The sequence below is a fragment of the Scyliorhinus canicula genome, chromosome 3 (assembly GCF_902713615.1).
Source record: "Scyliorhinus canicula chromosome 3, sScyCan1.1, whole genome shotgun sequence".
NCBI lineage: Eukaryota > Metazoa > Chordata > Chondrichthyes > Carcharhiniformes > Scyliorhinidae > Scyliorhinus > Scyliorhinus canicula.
This window is the reverse complement of record NC_052148.1, coordinates 183,982,247-184,005,439: the sequence shown is the minus strand read 5'-3', so window position 1 is coordinate 184,005,439 and position 23,193 is coordinate 183,982,247. Positions and strand designations below refer to the sequence as shown.

Sequence of the window (23,193 nt, the reverse complement as noted above, 5' to 3'; positions counted from 1 at the left end):
AGCAAGATAAACGGCGAGCATAATTTCTTCACCACTGACTGCAAGCCTGGGCAAAATAAGTTTTACTTAAATTATTTTTTGTGTGCCTAAGACAATTGAAGGTTTCCAATTGCAACTTATTAGCCAAAAATGTAGATTAATTTTCCATTATACCCATGCAATAATTACTATTGGTTTAACATTCAGAGGGTAATAGAATTTAATAAGGAAAATACTCTTTCACCTTATGTTTTACAAAAAGGAGTTGGAGAATTTGTATATCATATTACTCGATCACAAAATCCAAATCCTGTGATAAGTAAATTTATATGTTGTTCATATCGATGGAGATCTATTAATTAAAATAGTTTCCACATGGCTGGTAAGTGGCTTTGATTGTCGTTCAACCTTGTCGTTGATGTCACTTGGACAAAGATTTTCTTGGTCAACAGCCCAAATGCCTTTGCAAGACTGTATTAAGATTATTTGTTACACCGTATGACCATTATTATTTTTGTTTTTCTTTGCTTCAATCAAGAAGGAAGCATTAATTTTACTGTCCTGTTGTTCCTGGTTTATCAAATTGGAAGTGAAGGGAAACTAGAAAGGTAGACTTTTCTTCAAGTTGCACGCAATGTAGATGGATAGATTTGGCAGGAATATCATAGGGAAATCAGTAAGTGACAGATATAATAAATTAATTCTTTTATCAATTATCGTGAATGATGACTGTGAATATATTACAAATGCCGCTGACTAGCTCAGGAATTCTGACGCAAGAAATTGTTAGGAAATAGTTTTCCTGGTATATTTTCTATGCTGGGACTGCAAATTGTAAAGTATGACATCGAGGTCACTATGTCCAATATGATATTTTGCTAATTAATCTAAGCAGATTTCACGACCAAATTTCTGATATTCACTCACATTTTCTAGATGCTCAGTGCTGGAATGCTGATCAGAAAATCTAATCTATAAAGAAGTCAATAAAGTTTGAAATATGAAAAGGCTAAGGGCTGGAACAGAAGGGATGAAATGCCCTGATTTTTTTCAAATTGAGTAGTTACCAATTAAAATGGGAAGCATGTTTGATTTTATTTCAAGAAATTTCTTAAAAACAATATGCTTGTTGGGAACGAGAGAAGACTGGAAAAAGGTGATTAGAAACTGATCAAACCTGCATCAGGGTTTCACACATCTCAAGAAACTAAACAGCCAAACTCCGCAAGTGGAGCATGGGTATCTAACAAAGAATAAGTAGGAAATGCTTCCATGATTTCCCTTAAAAATGAAAATCAGGAGATATGTAGAAACCAAGTCAAAATTATTTCTCTTCTTTCATTGAAATCATGATGTTGCAAACCGACCACAAGGCCATCTCTATGGGATGGGAACATGCTATCTCTTATGACATGATATTCCTTCTCTTGTTTGGAATGTTTATCAAACTTCCATTGCTCTAATTTAGCCCGTTTTCTTACGCAGGCAGCAGATGGGGAGAAGTGGGACCAGTTTCCCCGCTGAATGAATGAGGCATTGTGCTGAATTGAGTCCAGTTTCTCTGCTCAATTAATGTGACCACGTGCTACTGAAAGCTCCTTGCAGAACCAAGTGCATGATCATCAAAACCACCGGGACACGTGAATTGCAACTGTCTCTTCATAGACAGGTTTGTGTAACTAATGAATTTTTAAAATTCTGTCGAGTTGCTGCACATATTATCCCTGAAAGTTATACGTAAAATACATGAAGAAGCATCAAGTTTGACACCTGAAATACAAAGTAAGAAACTCCTGAGCTTTGGTGACTGGTCATATGAAAGATGGTATGTGCACTCTTATCCTTTTACCTGAATTAGAAAGGCATGGCACTCCTACAATCACATAATCAAGGCTGACACTTTAGTTCAACAATAAAGGATGGTTGTATAATTGGAAGCGCTATCTTATTGATGAGACATTAAACTGAGGCCCTGTCAACTCTCTCGGAACGTAAACAATCCCATGGCGATGTACAAAGCAAAGCAGAATGTTTCTCCTATCATCTGTGTTAATTTTGTTCCTCCATCAACATTGAATTGGATTTTTTTTCTCGAGTGCAAAGGAGCTATGAACAAATTCCCTCATTTCCTATATTGCCACAGTGTCTACAAGCCAAAAACAAATCTTTGACTGTGGAGTGCTACACGACACCCTGCTTTTGTTTTAAAATATTCTTCCTCTTTTAATATTCCTAATATGTTGATGTTATGTTGCAATTTGATTATAAATAAATATATTAATTGATTTGCACACTTTGGCGGGTATTTTCCAGCTCTCTTCCCAGCCACCTCTCTGATTTCACAGGAGGTGCTGCAGAAACCCTATCGTATTTAGCAAGAATTTATTTTGCCACACTTCTGTTGAAGTTATATGCAGCAGAGCAGGTGTTGCTCTGAGGAAATTGCTCACTGATTTTGTCATGTTTGCCATTAATAGTTTGCTGGAGTGAAGATCCTGTCGGTTTCACTTTAAAGAGTGAAATAGAGAGAACCATAGAACCGCTACAGTGCAGGAGGCCATTCGGCCCATTGAGTCTGCATCAACCCTCTGAAAGAGCATGCTAACCAGGCTCCTGCCTTATCCCTGCAACCCCACCTGACCCGCACATCCCTGGACACAAAGGGGCAATTTAGCACAGCCAATCCACCTAACCTGCACATTTTGGACTGTAGGAGGAAACCGGAGCACCCGGAGGAAACCTACACAAGGAGAAAGTGCAAACTCCACACAAGAGTTTGGGTGGTGGAAACACAAGGGGCAGCACGGTAGCATGGTGGTTAGCATAAATGCTTCACAGCTCCAGGGTCCCAGGTTCAGTTCCCGGCTGGGTCACTGTCTGTGCGGAGTCTGCACGTCCTCCCCGTGTGTGCGTGGATTTCCTCCGGGTGCTCCGGTTTCCTCCCACAGTCCAAAGATGTGCGGGTTAGGTGGATTGACCATGCTAAATTGCCTGTAGTGTCCTAAAAAGTAAGATTAAGGGGGGGGTTGTTGGGTTACGGGTATAGGGTGGATACGTGGGTTTGAGTAGGGTGATCATTGCTCGGCACAACATCGAGGGCCGAAGGGCCTGTTCTGTGCTGTACTGTTCCTTGTTCTATGTTAAGACAGTCACCCAAGGCTGGAATTGAACCCGGGTCCCTGGCGCTGTGTGGCAGCAGTGCTAACCACGGTGCCGCCCCATGAAAAAGAAAGAGCTGGTGGAAATACAAATGGACAAATGCAGTGGGAAATTTCACCTGTTAATGATCAGTGCTTAGTGAAGGAATAACATAATTCTAAGGCCGAAGGAATAACAATTCGGAGGAGTTCAGAAGGCCATAAGAAACAGGTACAGGTGGAGGCCATGTTGACTTCTTTATTTCTATGTGACCCACAAGCTGTTTCTTATATTGACCAAATGACCACACAACTACTATATTATTTCAAAAGACAGTTTATTAATAAATACAAGACTTATTTCATATGTAATGATACATGTGGCTACGCACTAAACTATACCTAATAACTAAGATGACCTTTACTTAACTTCGGGATGACTGGTTCTGTGTGGGAGATAAGGCCTTTATCTGTGTCCATGTGGTTCGGTTGGAAGTCATCAGGTTCATCTCGGCTGGGCTCGTCTTTCAGGTAGCGATCGTGGCTCCTTGAAATTGGCTGGTTGATCTGCTGCAATTGGTCTCTCACAGAGGCCGGTCCAAAAGAGGCCGATCTCTCTGCAGTTATTTCCCTGAGTTCCGCGCCCTTTGGGGCGGTCCTGACTCCAGATCCAATATATCGAAAGGGTTTTGATCAGCCTCATTGATCCTGGCCAATTAGGGGCGGATATCTTGATGGCTAGGCGGGTCCTAGCCGTCATTGGCCCAGGCACGTATGCCTTTCCAAATAAAGGGAAGTGGCCCCGGTTAGTCTGCTACTGTTGCCGTTCCTTGATTCAAACTCTATTGTCCTGTGGAAATGGTGATTGACCTCTAATAGATGCAAGTTTCTGTCAGGTCTGGCTTCTTTGCACAATACACAGAGGCTGTGTACTTGTTTGCGTCCCAAGTTCCCATGGTCCTTTGCAGGTGGCCCTTTTAGATGGCTACATTCAGTCCTCTTGATCCTGAACGCGAAGCGTGGTGGATCACGGTATTGATCCCATGTCTGTTTTATTGGTTTTGGTCACCCTTTGGCCAGTAAAGGTCCTACTCTGCTCTGTCCCAAAGTCATTGCACAATTTTACCTAATTCATTATTACATACATTCATTAAATCAATTCACTACTAATGGCTATTTCATGTCTAAAATTAGATTCATATAAAATATTTTAACTTAAATTCATAGAAAGACAGTTGGTTTCTAACTAAACTTTCTACACTACACTCATGCTGCTGTTTCTACATAAAGAACTTACTTACAACGCAAAATTTAAAACAGCAGCACCACATTCCTTCCCCTTATCATATTTCATCAGTACAGAGGCACAGATGGCCTATTTTAGCAGGGGTTGTTGCAGTTGATTGTAAGTAATACATTTTTATGATAGCCTTATTGAATTCCAAAGAAGGGAGATTGAGCTGTGTACATAGGGGGATGGGAGGCTTTTGCCTTCCATTTACGGAGTCGGAGTGTGAGGATGACATATATTATCGCAATCAGCAGGAGGTTCTCGACTATGTAGGAGAATGGGTTCCATTTTGCAATGTGTTCCCACCAGGTGGGGGTTTCGGTCTCGGTTTCTAACAGTTGCTGAGTGGTATCCTGACTGAAGGTGGTTTGTTGTGTGGTGGCGTTTGGGAATGGCTTATGTCCTAATATAATTATGTGTAGTACCAAGTTACCTTTAGTGGGTGACCCGGGGAAATCTTGTCCGATTGCTGATGTGTTACCTGCACTTCTCTTTAAACATCCAATCTCGGTACACCCTTCATTAGTCAGTTCCCACTAATCCCTTTCCCAGTTGTGCTGATGTAGCATTCTGATGTGGTCCCATTGGGCTTTATATACATTGTTCTTTGGTTATTGCACCCCAATAGGATGCTTCTGTTGTGTTTGACCCATAGTGTCCCATCCTCACAGAGAGTCTTTGGTGTTTTGTGCTCGGAATTTGGTAAGTCCAGCAATTATCCATGTGAAGAATAGGTGTCCTGGATTCACCCTGCGGTGTGTCTATTTTCCGTGTAATCCGATGGAATCAAGCATAGTGTCATGTCGTTATCTTTGGTTAATATGTATGTGTGTTAGTCTTTCTCTCTTAGTTCCAATTACCCTTTATGATTGTCACCATGTGTGACTCCTCCATTTTGTTTTTTAGAAAAAAATTTTGAGAGGTACTAATCCAAGTGCCGCAATTCAACCATTCAAGTGTCTCGCAGCTTGTGTGGTCGATGCTAGGAGTGGGCAGATGCTTTCTTCGACCAGTCCCAATCTTTAGTAACAACCATGGGAGGTTCAGGCTTTGCTTAACCAGCCGAATTTCAGGGCAGCCAGTTTTATAAAGTTTCATCCCAGCGGCTCAGAGGTAGCAGCAGTGATCAACAACCATTGTTTTTGAGTGTAAATCGCATTTGGAAGCGACCCGAAGGGGTTGAAAGAAAAGTGGAAAAAGTAAGGGTTCAGGCTGTGGAGCAAAAGGAAGATTCAAGACCTGCCCAAATCAGTGAAGCGTGTAGTAAACCATTCCAAGGAGCGTGAAGGGAACATATGTGTGGGCCACTGCGGGAGAAGAATGGATGGGATACCCGGGTAGGGCGGGGGTTAGTGCCGTTACTCCACTACCTGAACTTGAATTGACCGGATAATTCTGGGTCCCTCAGGTAGGCTGGGGGTTAGTGCCATTACACCCTACCTGGGTGACCGAAATGAATGGGAAGAATTTGTAGTCGTGTGAGATCCAACAAGCGTACATTTAACTGCCATTGGTCAGTAGACCGTGTCTTATGGTTCTGTGAGAAGAATAATTCTGACTGTATAAAGAAATCTTGGGCGTGATTCTCCCCTACCTGGTGTGACAGGGGGTCCCGGCGTAGGGGAGTGACCACTCTGGGATCGGGCCTCCCCAAAGGTGGGGAATTCTCCGCACCTTTGGGGGCTAGCCCTGCGCCGGAGCGGTTGGCACCAGAAGACTGGCGCAAAAAACCGGCGCCCCCAGCAGCGGGACTGGCCGAAAGGCTTTCGCCGGTCGGCGCATGTGCCGGCAGTGACGTCAGCGACCAGCTGCCGCTGACGTCACCACCGGCGCATGCGCGATGTGGGTTTCTCTTCCGCTTCCGCCATGGCAGAGGCCGTGGCGGCCGCGGAAGAGAAAGAGTGCACCCAGGGCACTGGCCCGGAGTCTGAGCGGGGGACCCCGATCACGGGCCTGGCCACCGTGGGGGAACCCCCCGGGGTCCGATCGCCCCCTGCCCCCCCCAGGACCCCGGGGGCCCGCTCCCGCCGCCGATCCCGCCGCCACCAAAGGTGGTTCAAATCTCGGTGGCGGGAGAGGCCTCCCAGCGGCGGGACTTCGGCCCATCGCGGGCCGGAGAATCACCGCAGGGGCCTCGCCGATCGGAGTGGCGTGATTCCCGCCGCCGCCACTTCCCGGGTGGTGGAGAATCTCTGCCACGGCGGGGGCCGGATTTTCGATGGCCCCAGGCGATTCTCCGATCCTGCTGGGGGTCGGGGAATTTGGCCCCTGGTGTCAGGCCGACATCAGTTAAAACCATGTAGTGAAAAGGAAGATAAGGTAGAAAAGAAGAAGGTGGGCAGGCTCCATCAGAAATTTGGACACCTTAATTCTTAGTCAGTGTCCGTTTCTCATCATCTGGACACCTCGGATATTTGCGTGCATCAGTTCCATTAGATCATTTCCCAAAAGGGGCTCATCGCTTGAATCATCACCACCTCCTGGTTGCCAGACTCATGTCTGCAGATTTCGAGCGGTAGCCGCATAGGTCTGTGGATGGTCCGATTCGTCATGTCTTACCAACCTGGAGCAATTGTCACGGTGCCAAAGAGGAGCATCCCGCGGGGTTCTGGTGTGACGGAGGGTAGTTGCGAACTGGTGTACTGGAAGTGGAAGCAATGTTGCTGGGGGTGGGAGGAGGATAAGTCTGTGGGTGGGGACAGTCATACAAGGGGTCGAATAGATATAAGGTGTCGTGCCGGGTGTTAGGGTAGCTGACAGTGGAGAGATCACGCCAGTTGCCAGGAATGTTCGTCAAATCCGGGAGGCTCTCATCAGAGTCAGGTTCGAGGTTGAAACCTGTGACTATGGGCGGAGTCGAGGGAAAGGTTTTGTCGGGGGGGGAAGGTTGGAGCAGGCGACGGGCTGAATCGTCGGGGGGCAGAGTGTCATCCTCTCCCATTACCAAGGTTAAGTGGTGGGGGTGGCTACGTTGTGATCCGTAGAGTTTGAGTTGGTTGATGTGGAATTTACCAGTCTTACCGTTAGGGTACGCTATCTTGTACACAGAAGGGCTTACTTTGTCTTAAATGGAGTAAGGGCCTGCGAATTTAGGGAATTTAGGGGAACTGGGGTTTGACGAGATCATAATTTGCTGGCTGGCTGTGTATTCTATGGGGTGAACCTTTTTGTCAAAGCTGGCTTTACTCTGCTTCTTTCTAGCGCCTAGTCGGACAGCAGCAGCCAATTGTCCCGCTTTAATGTTCTTTGTGACCTGTTGCATTGCTTTTTCGTGTGTGAGAGCGGTTACTGCTGGATTTGTCAAATCGAACCCGAATAAATATTCAGTGCCTTTCATGGGTCTCTCTGTCATATGTGTGTGGGGGGTGAAACCTGTGGAACTGGAAACTGCGTTCCTGATGAACATGAGAGCGAAGTGGTGATGTTCTGCTGTACCGTTTTCCTAATGGCCGTTTTTAAAGTGTGGTTCATGCGCTCAACCATACCGCTGGACTGGGGGTAATATGCTATGTGGAATTTCTGTTTGATGCCGAAAATAGTCATAATGTTTTGCATTACCCTGCCGGTAAAGTGGGAACCTTGGTCTGACTCAATGCTGCGTAGAAGACCCCAGCGCGTAAACATCTGATGGGTCAAAATTTTAGCGGTGGTCTTTGCTGTGTTTAACATGTGGGGAATGCTTCAACCCATTTTGTAAATGTATCTATAACAACCAGCACGTATTTGAAACAATTTCTGCAGGGGGGGAGGGGACCAATGTAATCGATTTGCAGATTTGTCTCGGAGCGTTCTGCAGGTCGGGTGTGTCATAATTGTCCCTTCTTTGCATAATGTTCGGGATTGTTATGAGTGCAAATGAAGCAATTCTCAACATAATGTGTGACATTGCTTTTCAATTCAGGCCACCAACACAAAGGTCTTAAATGGGCAATGGTGGTGTCTATTCACTGATGTCCATGTCCGTCATGGAATTGGTAAATTAATTGGTTTCTGTCTTGAGTGGGGACCACATAGATTTCATCCTTAAAACTATGCCGTCCTGTATTGTGAGTGTGTCCTTCCATTTATCACAGGGGGCTGGGTAGGTGCCATTCAGTACCTGTTTAAGGGAGTCGTCTGCTTTCTGTGCTTGGGATAAATCTTCAATATTGATTTGGGAAACCTGGATTGAATGCATCTGTTCGCCTTCGGGTGGTTGCCAGAAACGACCATTGCGTGATCCAGCTTTAGCTTTGCGATTACCGGGTGGAGAGGTGTGGTGATGGCTCTTTACTTTATTGATGCCGTATGTGCGGCCGGTGGCTTCTTTAAGAATGTGTTTCAGTAAAGGGGCAGAGGGTAGGGGTTTTCCGTCGGCAGATACAGAACCTCGAGATTCCCATAGGGAGAGGAATGTGGTCAAACTGTTGCAAACATACAAGCTGTCTGAGTGTATGTCCGCAAGCTTTGGAAAAGTGATCAACTTCATAAGCTATGGCTGCGTGTTCTGCTGCTTGCGAACCTAAGTTGCCGGACAATTTTCAAGATACCTCTTCTCGTGGGCGTCCCTGTGAATCCTCCATATAAATCCCCCATCCAGTGATTCTTACACCATCCTCAACAGTGGAGGAGCCATCTGCATAGATTTTAAATGTGTCCCCTGTGTCTTGGGATCCTTGTTTCTCGCAGCCTGCACGTGGTTGTAGTGGTGTTTGGCTGCAATAATCTGGAATTCATGTGGGTTCCCTGTGTATTGCAAATTGTCTGTCAAGAATGTGTGGGTCTTGGTGCGTTTCACAGAGATGTCACTGCCTTGTAGCAATAATGTCCAGTGAGCTACTCTCATCTGGCTAACTGAACCATCTTTTAGTCTGCCGTCTAACAAAAGTTGAGTGGGGGTGTGCTCGGTCAAAATCGTGACCGGGTTGAGGCCTGTAATATAAGCAAAATACTGAACTGCCCAAAAGACTGCAAGCAAGTGTCGTCGTTCACAGGCGAAAATCCTTGTTCTACGGGGTCTAAATCTCTAGAAGCATAGGCTACTGGTTCTAATTGGTCATGGTGTTCCTGTAGGAGCACTGCTGATAGGGTTTGGTCAATGGTTGCTACTTCTATTGCATAGGATAAGTCAGGGTCGGGGACTTGTAAAGCGGGAGCTGTTCCTAGGGTATGTTTTAAATCATCGATCTCGTCTGTGTGGTGTGGAAGCCAATTCCATGGGGTGTTCTTTTTCAGAAGCTCTGAGGGTGGGGCAGCCTTGGTGGAAAAACCATCTATGTCATTCCTATAGTATCCCACTAAACCTAGGAATGAATGGAGTGCCCTTATATTACGGGGCAGGGGCAATTTAACAATGGAGTCAATTTGCTTCTGCAATCTCACGTTTGCTGTGGGTTATAATGGTGTCTAAATAGAGTACTTTTTCCCACAGTATCTTTGCCTTTTTGGGGTTTACCTTATATCCGATGGACTGGAGCAGGGTTAGTAATTCGGCTAACAGAGCCATATGCTCTTCTTGGTATCGGTTTGCAGGAGCAGGTCGTCTACATTCTGAACTCGGCATTTGGGGCGGGAGAATTTAGGGAGACCAGCAGCTAGCTGTCTGTGGAAAATGGAGGGGCAATTATGGAAGCCTTGGGGGAGACACTTCCATGTGTACTGTTGGTCTTGAAAAGTGAACGCAAATTTATCTTGGCAAGCTCGGTCAAGGAGAATGGACCAAATATCATTGCTAATATCCAACACAGTGAAATACTTTGTTTGCACTTCCTGTTTAAGTATGGCCGCAAGACTCGTGGCAATGGCAGGGGCTGTTAAAGGAGTAACTTTATTTAATTCGGGATAGTCAATTGTGAGTTGCCATGATCCTTCTGGTTTCTTTACTGGCCAAATTGGGGCATTATAGTGGAAGCTATGGGTCGAATCACTCCTTGTTTTAACAGACTGTTAATGACTTTTAAAATTTCACTCTCAGCCTGCTGTGGGAATCTATACTGTTTCTGCGGTTTGGGGTTGGGTCCTAAGATCATAACTGTGCCTGGAATCGGCCCACAATCGTGTTTGTGCTCAGCAAAAGTGCCTTTGCGTGTGGTTGGTTCCTGTTTAATGGTTGCGCATGTGCTAATTGCTGAAGGGTTAAACCAATAGTCCCCTACTGAGCAAATCCTGTTTTCGTAATCTCCTACTGAGACCGTAGCGGGGCACTAGCTGCTTTAGACATCTGCTAGACACACTTGTTTCAGGGGTCAAAGGAGAAGTTATGAGAGTTCATGAAATCGATACCTGGGATGTGTTATGCGGTTGGGTGTAGGTCGACTAAAACAACAGGGTGTTTAATGGCTCTACTTCCTATCTGGACAGGTATAACGGCTGTAATGTATCCCTCTTGCATGTGCCCTGTGAATCCACTGAGTGTTGTTGATTTGTGTGGGGGGTTTTGTCTGCAATTGCGAGCGAAATGTCCAACTTGTCCACAATTGTAACATGAACCTCGTGGTGCGTGGGTTGGTTCTTGTGCTCTGGGGTTCTGTCTCGGAAGTAATCTTCCTCTCTTCTGCCCTCATTTGTCCATGCGGGTTCCTGGCTAGTTCTAACTGGGTGCATTGTGGCTTCTAATCCCTCTGGTCCATCTGATCCTGTAGTGACTGTTCCCATGCCCTAGATGGACGTCTGAGTACCAAAATCTCATTGTGTGTGCTATCTGCTGGATCAAAATTTGCGCAAGCCCTTTTATCTGCTTCAGTGGCATGCAAAACTAAGGTACGGGAACATTTAGTGGTTTCTTCCTCATCTCGGTGAGCACGGTTGAAGTTTCCATATAATGCCTTGAAATGTATCCAGAGGCGACCGGCAAAGGCAGTTCCATTTCTTCTGTCTGCATTTGTTTAGACCCTCTACCAGATCCCCCTTGTTGTATCCGACAGTGCCTAATATTGCGGCCTTCATTTCCTCGAGGGTTCCTCCTCCTATGTTTTGGGGTTCTGGCAAAGCTGATCGTACCACTGGCTGAGGCTCATTACAATCAGTTTTACTTCCTCCCTCTCATCTAACCCGTACATAACCTTTTGTTGGCGCACCTCCTGAAAGAAGCTATGCGTGTCTGCGGTGGGCTGAAATGGAGTGATTTTACTGCAAGCGTCCCTTAACTGGGTTACCGAAAGTGGTGTGCTGTAGGTGATATCTGGACCTGCTTGATCCCTTATCCTTCTTTCTGTAGTGATCGGATTCATGGATGTCGGGGCAGTTGTGGGGGTTGGTGCGACCGATGCTGCTGGTGCCTTTTTTTTGGGAGGTGTGGTAGTTGCTTTTGACTCTCCATTCTTTCTACATACATCTGCGCGCTTTCATGTAACTCTTCCCAATCTGCCATCTCTTCTTCATCTGTCTCACCTGTCCCGAAGGTACACACAAAACCATTCTGAGCAGGAAGTAATGACTGGAGCTTATCTATCTGTCACTGGCATTTTGCATGGTCAATGTTGCTCTGCCTTTGTTCTTTACTGGACTGGTAGAGCGCTCTTAAAGCTGCCTGTAAATCGGCACATTTCTTTGTTAACTGAGTGACCTGGTGTTCAGTCTCCTCTCTTACCAAGACTGCACACTCTGTATCTTGATAGGCCTAGTCTTACTGGGTTTGGAAGCTGCTAAGGTGTACTATGCAAGACTGGTGGGCGCGTTTAACATCGGCAATTTCCTTGTCTTTAGCGGCTAACCTCTCCCGGAGTTCCTCAATAATTTTCTCGCTTTCCTTACTGTTTCCACCATTCTCCTCCTCCTTCTCTACTAATTGACTGCGGAGTGTCTCGACTACCTCCTTGGTGCCTCACAATTGTGCCAAGCAGCACACTATTGCCATTGGCTTTCTGAACTTCACTGCATTTTTCTTATAGTCCTATACAGCCATTTATTCTTTGAGCCTGCTCTGTATTCAATACAATCATGCTTGGTTCCTCCACTCCACCTTCTCGCATTGTACCAATCCGCTTGAATTCCCTTTGTGCCTGTCTTGAACAGATTCAATAATTGCACACCCACTAGTGGCTGGGCTAGTGAATTCCAAAATGACTTGATTTTAAATCTTTGCGACAGCCATAAATGCCTTTGGTTCATTGGTGTCAGTTGTTCTCCTATAAACTACCTAAAAGTCTTACTTTAATGGGGATTGACTGACTCTTGGCACACCATACCTATTTACACATGAATATAAATTAGGACCATAGTGATCACATGGGCTAGCAAACCAACTGAATACTGTTGCTAAGTGTGCTTTACTTAATTGCTCTGTTTTATAACCTTTGCTCTAGAGTCGCCAGGTATCTTTATGATAATGACACGAGGTTCAAATTCAAGTGCTGATCAATAACTCAATACACCAGTTAATAAGTTTCAAATCAAAACACATTTATTATACACACAGTCAATCACTACTCATGCATAAAACTCTACTTACTAGACTATCTCTAACACTAAAAGGCCTTTACTTAGCTTTGGAACTGGCCCACCAGGTCAGGGGAACAAATGGCCTTTTGTTCGATTCTGAGTCTGCAGGCTTCAAGCTGGTATCGACTAGTAGCTAGGAGCACCTATCTCGTAGCGTGCATTGACTGGAGATTTACTGGGTTGGTGCAGCTGCAAGGCAGGTCACGGTCAAGGGTTGTTTTGAGCTGCTGAGAGACCCTGCCAAGAAGAACGAATTGAACTTGGGGACTCTATTTTATAGTCCCCAGGAGCTTCGCGCCCTTTTGGGCGGATCCCGTATCTGGTTCCAATTGATTGGACTAAGTTCCAATCGCTTCTATCGATTTCTCCAATACTGGAGCTGTTCCCTGATCGCTGGGAGGTTCCTAAGTGTCCGTTGGCCTTCCTTTGTCTTGGCTCCTGCTGGCGCCGAGGAGTCTGGTTTGGTCTTGGTTACTCTTAATGTTACCAATTGTTCCTGGGGATCACTCATTATTATGCAGGTGGTTTTTGGTTTCGGGTCTGTCTGGGTTTCTGCAAGTCCGAATATACAGGAAACTTTGCACCTGCTTGTTTTCCTGTGCTTGGCCATTTCTCCCTGCATTCTTAGCGGATCTCCATTTTGGAATCGGGAAGTGGCCAACCCAGGTGGCTACAATACTCCTGTCTTTCACATGGATGCTTCTTCAAGCTTTGCAATGTGAGACTGAAGATGCACTCAGTGAGATGACACCTGATTTGAAACAATAAGCTATTTTAATTCATGGTGAATATATAGGATAGCTGCTGTGACCAGAATTACCTGTTTCAAATGGCATAACTTATTTTTGTGAATTAAGACAAACTATAAGCATATGCTTTCCACAGTACAGACCTGAGTAAAATCTCTTCCAACTATTCTCCTCTCAAATCTCTTCATTGTAATAAATTCAATCATTGCCTTCCCAGTTATAAACCTGACAGCCTTTCCAGCTCGCCTATTTCAAAATGATTGCATGCCACTGTTCTCCAGCTGACGGCTGCCGAGCGCTCGCTATTCTGAAAAGTCAGGCCTATGTCTCTTTCCCATCTCCCTCTGATGGTGAGGGTGGGAAACAGAAGAGGGACGGGGATTTAAAACAGGAATTTAGGGAGCTAGTGTGGAAGCTGAGAGCCAGGACAAACCATGTTGTCATTTCTGGTTTGATTCCGGTGCCAGGTGCTAGTGAGTTGAGGAACAGGGAGAGAGTGCAGATAAACACGTGGCTGCAGGGATGGTGTAGGAGGGAGGGTTTCAGGTACGTGGATAATTGGAGCATATTCTGGGGAATGTGGTACCTGTACAGACAGGACGGTTTGCACCTGAACCAGAGGGGCACCAATATCCTGGGAGGGAAATCTACTACGGCTCTTCGGGGGGGGTTGAAACTAATTTGGCAGGAAAATGAGCTGTCGTCCAGAAGCCAGTGTTGAGAGTAGTGAGGTACTGAGGAGGGTATCGAGGTCGTAGGAGTGTACCGGCAGGCAGGAAGGTGGGTTGAAGTATGTCTACTTCAATTCAAGGAGCATCCGGAATAAGGTAGATGAACCTGGAGCGTGGATTGGTACTTGGGACTACGATGTTGTGGCCATTATGGAGACATAGTTAGAACAGGGACAGGAATAGTTGTTGGAAGTTCCGGGGTATAGATGTTTCAGTAAGAGTAGGGGAGGTGGTAAAAGAGGTGGAGGAGTAGCATTGATAATCAAGGGTAGTTTAACGGCTGCAGAAAGGCAGTTCGAAGGGGATCTGCCTACTGTGGTAATATGGGCTTAAGTTAGAAATAGGAAAGGAGAAGTCACGTTGTTAGGAGTTTCTGCAGACCCCCAAATAGTAATAGAGTTGTGGAGGAAGAAATTGCAAAACAGATTATGAATAGGTGTGGAAGTCTTGAGGTAGTTGTCATGGGTGACTTTAACTTTCCAAATATTGATTGGAACCTCCATATGTCAAACAGTTCGGATGGGGCACATTTTGTACAGTGTGTGCAGGAGGGTTTCATAGAATTCATAGAATTTACAGTGCAGAAGGAGGCCATTCGGCCCATTGAGTCTGCACTGGCTCCTGGGAAGAGCACCCTACCTAAGGTTAACACCTCCACCCTATCTCCAGAAACCCAGTAACCCCACCCAACACTAAGGGCAATTTTGGACACTAAGGGCAATTTATCATGGCCAATCCACCTAACCTGCACACCTTTGGACTGTGGGAGGAAACCGGAGCACCCGGAGGAAACCCACGCACACACGGGGAGGATGTGCAGACTCAGCACAGACAGTGACCCAAGCCGGAATCGAACCTGGGACCCTGGAGCTGTGAAGCGATTGTGCTGGGATGGGAACAGAAACTGTCAGGGAAAGGCACAAATGAAAAGTGGAGCTTGTTCAAGGAACAAATACTGCGTGTTCTTTATAGGTATGTCCCTGTCAGCAGGGAGGAAATGGCCGTGTGAGGGAACCATGGTTCACAAAAGAGGTTGAATGTCTTTTCAAGAGGAAAAAGGAACTGTATGTAAGGATGAGAAGACAAGGTTCAGTTGGGTCGCTTGAGTGTTACAAGGTAGCAAGGAATGAGCTAAAAAACAGGGCTTAGGAGAGCGAGGATGGGGCATGAGAAGTCCTTGGCGGGTCGGATCAAGGAAAAACCCCAAGGCTTTTTACTCTTATGTGAGAAATAAAAGAATAACCAGGGTGAGGTTAGGGTCGGTCAAAGACAGCAGTGGGAACTTGTGCATGGAGTCAGAAGAGATAGGAGAGGCATTGAATGAATACTTTTCTTCAGGGTTCACCAAGGAGAGGTGCCATGTTTTTGAGGGTGAGAGTGTGATACTGGTGGGTAGGCTGGAGGAGGTAGATGTTCTGAGGGAGGATGTATTAGCAATTTTGAAAAACCTTAGGGTCGACAAGTCCCCTGGGCCAGATGGGATATATCCTAGTATTTTTTGTGAGGCTAGGGATGAGATTGCAGTGCCTTTGGCTTTAATCTTTGGGTCCTCACTGTCCACAGGGATAGTGCTACAGGACTGGAGAGTGGCGAATGTTATTCCTCTGTTCAAGAAAGGGAATAGGAATGACCTTAGTAATTATGGGCCAGTTAGTTTTACATCGGTGGTCAGTAAGTTAATGGAAAAGATCCTCAAGGATAGGATTTATGACCATTTGGAAAGATGCAGCTTAATCTGGGACAGTCTACACGGATTCGTGAAGGGTGAGTCTTGCCTCACAAATTTGATTGAATTCTTTGCGGAGGTAACTAAGTGTGTATGAAGGTAGAGCAGTTGATGTTGTATACCTGGATTTTAGTAAGATGTTTGATAAGGTTCCCCATGGTCGGCTCATGAAGAAAGTAAGGAGGTGTGGGATAGAGGGAAATGTGAACAATTGGATAAGTAACTGGCTATCGCATAGAAGACAAAGAGTGGTGGTGGACGGAAAATTTTCAGACTGGAGACCAGTTCCCAGCAGTGTACCACAGGGATCAGTGCTGGGTCTCTGCTATTTGTGATTTTTGATTTTTATCAATGACTTGGAGGAGGGGGCTGAAGGGTGGGTCAGTAAATTTGCTGATGACACCAAGATTGGTGGAGTAGTGGATGAGGTGGAGGGCTGTTGTAAGCTTCAAAGAGACATTGATAGGATGCAGAGCTGGGCCGAAAAATGGCAGATGGAGTTTAACCCTGATCAGTGCGAGGTGATTCATTTTGGTCGGATCAAGCTGTTACAAGGGGGGATAACTATAAGGTTCAGGGTGGGAGATATAGGAGGGATGTCTGAGGTAGGTTCTTTACTCAGAGAGTGGTTAAGGTGTGGAATGGACTGCCTGCTGTGATAGTGGAGTCGGACACTTTAGGAACTTTCAAACGGTTATTGGATAGGCACATGGAGCACACCAGAATGACAGGGAGTGGGATAACTTAATCTTGGTTTCGAACATCGAGGGCCGAAGGACCTGTTCTGTGCTGTACTGTTCTATGTTCTCTTTCTAGACGGACAAGGATTAAGGGAATTTTCAACACCGTGGGGTAGAGTTTCCCCTTTGATGGCAATCGGCAATTCCGGGACAAACTGCGCCTAAAAATCTCATCTATTTTGGAAAGTATTATATCTCCCCCTGAAGCTTCCACTGAAGCTCATTTGCATCTCATTGAATGTAAAATCTGCCATGAACCTGAGCAATCGGGCAACATTTTAAAAAAAATTGTTTAGAATCTTAATTTTTTAAAAAACTCCCTGACAATTTAAGAGTAACAACTTGGCAGATTTTGATTAATGTTCAAAATCGTTTTATCACAAAAAATTAGTATTTTAAATCGCAGGGTTAACCTCGCACATGTGAGTAATCCAATGTTAAATGACTGAAAATGAGTTTAAAAATTATACAAAACTACTTTCTAATTATATTTAGGTATTGCAATCATTTTGTTAGTAACTTGAAAATCAATTTGATTTAAAATTGGGAGGCACGTTGACGCAGTGGTTATCACTGCTGTCTACGGCATTGTAAACCTGGGTTTGATCCCAGTCCTGGGTCACTGTCCATGTGAAGTTTGCATGTTCTCTCCGTGTCGGCGTGTGCTTCACCCCCACAACCCACAGATATGCAGGTTGGGTGGATTGGCCACACTAAATTGCCCCTTAATTGGAAAACGAAAATAATTGGGGACTATAAATTTTTTAAAATATATATCTTGTGCCGAAATGATCTAACTTTATTTTAGTCTCTTTGAGGGCAAGCATAGTGAATGGAAACTCTCAGTGAAGGTTTGTTCATCCTCGGGTACAGGCAGTTTTGGGGCAGGGCCTGCTTCTCACATTTTCTTTTAAACTAGCACAAAAGATTACAGAAGCCTGTTTTGCAGTGAAGGTAACTCATGGTTAAAAGTTCAAGTCTTTCTGTGTTATTCATGTTGATTTTGTTTGAATTGAATTGCAAAAACCTGGAGACTCCAGGTCAGGTCAGTTTATGTGAGGAGTTTTTTGATTGTTATAAAGAAAAACATCAAACTGTTCATCTTTCCGTCTCTATGGAGAACAGCTTCCTCGCCTATTAATCACCTTATCCAGCGGAGCCTTTAAACATTACTTGCAAATATACATTACGTGACAAAAAAAGAAAGCTAATTCTTTTCTGTGGAAAGTAGTCAAATGTACTGAAACAAGACATCTAATTCTGCATTGTCACTTTAAAGAATTAAAGTTAAGAACTTGATAACTTATAGCACATCTGCTGCTTGTTTCTAGGTTAAAATACTATTTGAAACAAGCAATAAATGTGAAGAAAGAAAAGTTGAAAATTGCTTTCTTATAATTTAATGTTTTGTTTGAAATAAATATCTGCATTAATGGATGTGTTTATTTTGAAACTTGGCTAAACGTCCTTGTTGCATTTAACTACCTGAATTATTATGTTCATAAACATCCGGTATTGGAAAGTTTTGGAATCTTTTGTGCATATTTTGATGGCAAAACACTTCTTTAAATTTATTATTTTTATGCTGTGCGATTTTATTTTTATGCTGTGCGATCTCGGTCATTCTAATTAAATCAATGTTCAGGTTGAGGCATCAATCATTGTCAGCTGCAGCTCCCAATGTGCTGATTGAACATTCCCTACTAAAGAGTATTTAATATGCACCAATCATCCTACATACTTTAAACAGCAGCATGTGTTCTAGTCATGCTTTTTCATTGGACAAAGCAATTGTAGCTCCCTCATATCTTGTTGAAGTTTACATCAGTTCTTTTTACTGTAGAAGGGTTAGCTGCAGGGAAAATTAATGAAAGATGCAAATGATCCGTGAAAAATAACAAAATCTCAGCTTAAGGCTGAAAGCAATTATGTTCTATTCATCCATAATATTGTTACCCTTTGAAATTTCAAAGAGTCAGCATCATCTGTTTCTGAGAATATTGTTCAGTGCCAAAAGCAACATATTCCCGTCATTCCTCCAGCCAGCCTGCTTTTGAAAGATGCAAAGCAAAAATCCATAATATTGATAGAAATTTCAAATTTTCTGAACTTTCCATCAAAGAATATGCTGACAAACTTTTATTTCTTCGTGAAATCCACATTGACATCTTTATATCCAATTGTTGTGGCAATCAGGCACAGACAGCCAAGGAAATATAAAATAATTTGAGTGTTCAGACTTTTGTGTTTAGGGAATCGTTCATTGGGGGAACATTCTTTTTGTTGCTTCTACTATGGTCAGTTGGTTGGAGTTTTAACTATTAATGTTAATTAATACACAAGTATATTGCTTGTTATTAGGAAATTGAAGTCTTAATATTGTAAACTTGGTTACTTTTTCGGTGATTTATACAGTCTTAGTTATAAGTGCAGTTCAATTTGTTTGTTTGCAAACGGTATATGACAAACTATTTTACCCAGTAATTTGTAAAATTTCTTGTGGCAAAATGTTAAATGATGCATTGTGAAGTCTGTTTCATTTGTACAGTTTTAAACCAGGGTCTTCATGCGTTGATTAAAATTGTGAGTTGAAAACTTGCATCAGTGATGATTATTGTCACATTCAGCGAATTATTAAATATCTTTCACTGTGGCAAAAAACTTAAATATTTCAATAAAAATATTTGAGAAACAAGAAAGTGCAGTAACTTTTAACTTCATGAACAAATGGCGAACAAAATCTTTTATATATTATGTAATAATTAGCCAGACTTTCTTCCACATTCCTGCATATCAAAGACCAAAATAATAATTGAATATTTCAAAGAAATTGCAAATACTAAGATAATGTGATAAATTGAATATGTTCAATTATATTTACTCCCAACATATTTAGTGGTATTACAATAATCACAGTTTAATAATGTAACATTTTAAATATTTAATGTTTCATTGTAATGAATACCTACAGATTAATTCAGGATTGCAATTAAACATTTAGAGTCTGTAATTTGTGAATCAATCATTGCTCTTTCTTTACATATTTTGCCTTTATTTACTTTACTTTCCACCTCATGTTACCTTGAGCTATTCATTGCAAAATCCTTGTGTTATAATTTGAGGGTGGGAAGCCACAGAAGTTTCACAGATTCGACAGGCCAAAAGGAAATCAAAAGCAAAATGCTGCCGATTCTGGTCAGCTATTTTGAAAACAGAAAATACTAGAAATATCTAGAAGGTCGGGGGTACCTGTTTGGAGAGAAATTTAGAGTTAATATTTTAGGTTGATGAACTTGCATCATTAACTGGATGATGTTAGAAATGAACCACTTTTAAGCAAGTAGGAAACTAGGAAATGTGGGTAGAAACAAGCAAAAGGCAAATATTTGTTACAGAGCAGAGAGTGAGAAAGATTAAATAACTAAAGTAATGATAGTTGTTATGATCTCCATAGAGAATGAAAAAAAGAGCTGTTAATCACCGAAAGAATGATTTGGCAAATTTTAAATCATCTTCTATGATTATAGAACACTATTGACTCAACACCATTTTTGTGGACAACTTGACTTTAATTACAAAAATTATATTCCACCTATAAACTTCATCCATCATATTCTTCATGGCGAACAGTTCACAGTTACTTCCAGCTTCCAATGGGTCCCACATCCTAATTTCTTCATAACTTCGAAGTAACCATCACCTGACACTTTCCCAGGTTTTCAGAGAGTTCCTTAAATCCAAAACCAACAGTGAAGCCTTTTCGGATGATTCTTCCAACTCCTGGCCATGCCAGAACAAATTTACCAGAATTCAGTAGAAGGCTGTTGGGTGGATCCTTTCGACCAAAGACTGTGTCACTCCTGTCAATCAGACTTTTCTCTCTACTGACCAACAAGACTGCTAGCGTCTGTCAGTGATATTCACTGATTTATCTTGAAGCTTGTAACCTGATCTCAAAAAGGACTTCCTCTGCCCTCTTTCCTATGGAAATCTGAAACATATTAACCTTGCATCATTGTAGAAATGCTAATTAGCTATCCTTGATCCAATTGCCTTTCACTTTCGAAGTAAATGTACGGTTTTCTGTACAACTGTTTACAACCCAGTACCAACAATACCTTTCTGGTTTTTCAGGAGACTCGGGAGTCCACTCATGATACTCACGATTCAGAAACTATCATCATTACGTTCAACCATAAATGTCACACATTTTCTTCTCAATAAAGCAATCTAAACCTTTCTTCGGTCTTTAACAATCAAACCACCCAGGCTTACTGTTCTACAGGCTGCTGAACAGGTTACATGGTTGCCTCTTCATTTGCGCTACATTTAAAGCTCCAATCCCAAAATATAATAATCTTGTAAAACTCATAATTTTTCACAATGCACGGATATGAAAAGAAATTGAAATGGATCAAGAGGAGCGGTAAATGTTTATAGCGGAATGGCAGATTGAACAAGAAGCATGGTAAATTGGAGTGGTCGGGGAATGTGGCCATGGAAAAACGGATAGACCACAGACCAAATTTGATATCCTCAATGGCAATTAACACCCCACAGCTCCTTCGCTCTTTGTGGCTCCAGTGCAGCCATCCTCCATTAGCAGCACCTTTTTCGGAGCGCAAATGAGTGGTGAGTATGATCTAAATTGTTCAACTCAATATTAAGGCCAGAGGAATATAAATTGTCCAGTAGAAAGATGAGTTTATGTTCCATTATATTTTGTTCAACTACATTAAACAACACAAGTTTGAGAATAGAGGGGTTAGAATAGGAGTGAAATGAAGAATCAAAAGTATCAAACATCCAGATGTTCAGGGTCAAATTTGTGGCATGGTTATCAGCCAACCTATGTTTGGTAAAAGAGACTACATTGTGAGCAGTGAATACACTATACTTAGCTGGAAGAAGTACAAGTAAATTGCCGTTCCGCTCAGTGTTTTTGGGCCTACATGAAAGGAAGGGAGAAAATGAAAAGGAAGTTGTAGCATCTCCAGCCCTTGAAATGGGAAGGTGTCGGGGTGATGAAAAACAACATTCCAGCAGTAGTACTGAAGACTTGTACTCCAGAATTCCAGTTCAGCTACAACACTGGCATTTACCTGGCAACATGTCATGTCCCCCAAAAGCAGCATAAATACAACCTGACCAGTTACTGGCTCATTGGTCTACTCTCGATCATCAGAAAAGTGATGAAAGGTGTCGTCAACAGTGCGATCAAGTGGCATTTACTCAACAATAACCTGCTCACTGACACTCAGTTCGGGTTTTCATAGAATTTACAGTGCAGAAGGAGACCATCGGCCCATCGAGTCTGCACCGGCTCTTGGAAAGAGCACCCTACCCAAGTCCATACCTCCACCCTATCCCCATAACCCAGTAACCCCATCTAACACTAAGGGCAGTTTGGACCCTGAGGGCAATTTAGCCTGGCCAATTCACCTAACCTGCACATCTTTGGACTGTGGGAGGAAACCGGAGCACCCGGAGGAAACCCACGCACACACAGGGAGAACGTGCAGACTCCACACAGACAGTGACCCAAGCCGGGATTCGAACCTGGGACCCTGGAGCTGTGAAGCATTTGTGCTAACCACTATGCTACCATGCTGCCCAGGGCCATTCAGCTCCTGCTCTCATCACAGCCTTGGTCCAAGTGTGGACAAAACAGCTGAACTCCAGAGGTGAGAGTGACTGCCCTTGACAACAAGGCAGCATTTTAAAAATATATATTTTTATTGAAGATTTTCTATTTATAAAAAACTAAAAACACAAAAAATTGATCTTACACAATACAATATTGCAAAAACCCAACCAACCATATAAATCCCATTCCAATTGAAAATAACTTCCCCGCTTCCCCCTCCCCAATAAACTGAACAACTGACGGTGACTGATTCTTTGAAGAAGTAAGTGAATGGCTGTCATCTCGGGTAAAATCAGTAAAGGCTTGGAGAGCCGTAGGGCTTGTTCCTGTACTGTATTGTTCTTTAACCCCTCAACCGACCCCCATTGCAACCGAATTGCAGATATGTTGTGAAAGAAGGAGACGCAAAAGCCTACCAGCTCGGGATACGACCTGAACATATGATTGTGATTGGCTGGAACCCGAGAACATCCTTCACACTTGTCTTCCACTGCCCCGGAAAGAAATTACTCATCCTTGCCGTAGTTAGGTTAGCCCTATGCACCACCTTAAGAATTTACCCTGTGAAGGAACTCGCTCCACAATTCCTCCTCCCACTTTGCCTTCATCCCATTCACCAGGGCTAACTCTACTGACAGGATCCGTGATAGATACATGAAATACTTGCACACCCCCCCCCCCCCCCCCCACCCACCAGACTCTGTTAAAGATAGAATCCTCCTCAGCAAGGATGATGGCGGCGCCAAGGGAAAATGACAGCAAGGCCTTTTGCAGA

General features: G+C 43.6%; 1 protein-coding gene across 13 annotated transcripts in view; it reads left to right on the top strand.

Annotated features, from left to right (window-relative positions):
* Positions 1-23,193, top strand: part of ndst3 (N-deacetylase/N-sulfotransferase (heparan glucosaminyl) 3) — a 1,441,915-nt gene that overhangs the window by 305,657 nt on the left and 1,113,065 nt on the right. For all 13 annotated transcript variants that reach the window (XM_038791879.1, XM_038791880.1, XM_038791871.1 and 10 more), the window contains one exon: positions 1,465-1,648. The gene's annotated coding sequence lies outside the window, so the exon portion shown is untranslated. The remainder of the gene's footprint in view (positions 1-1,464; positions 1,649-23,193) is intronic.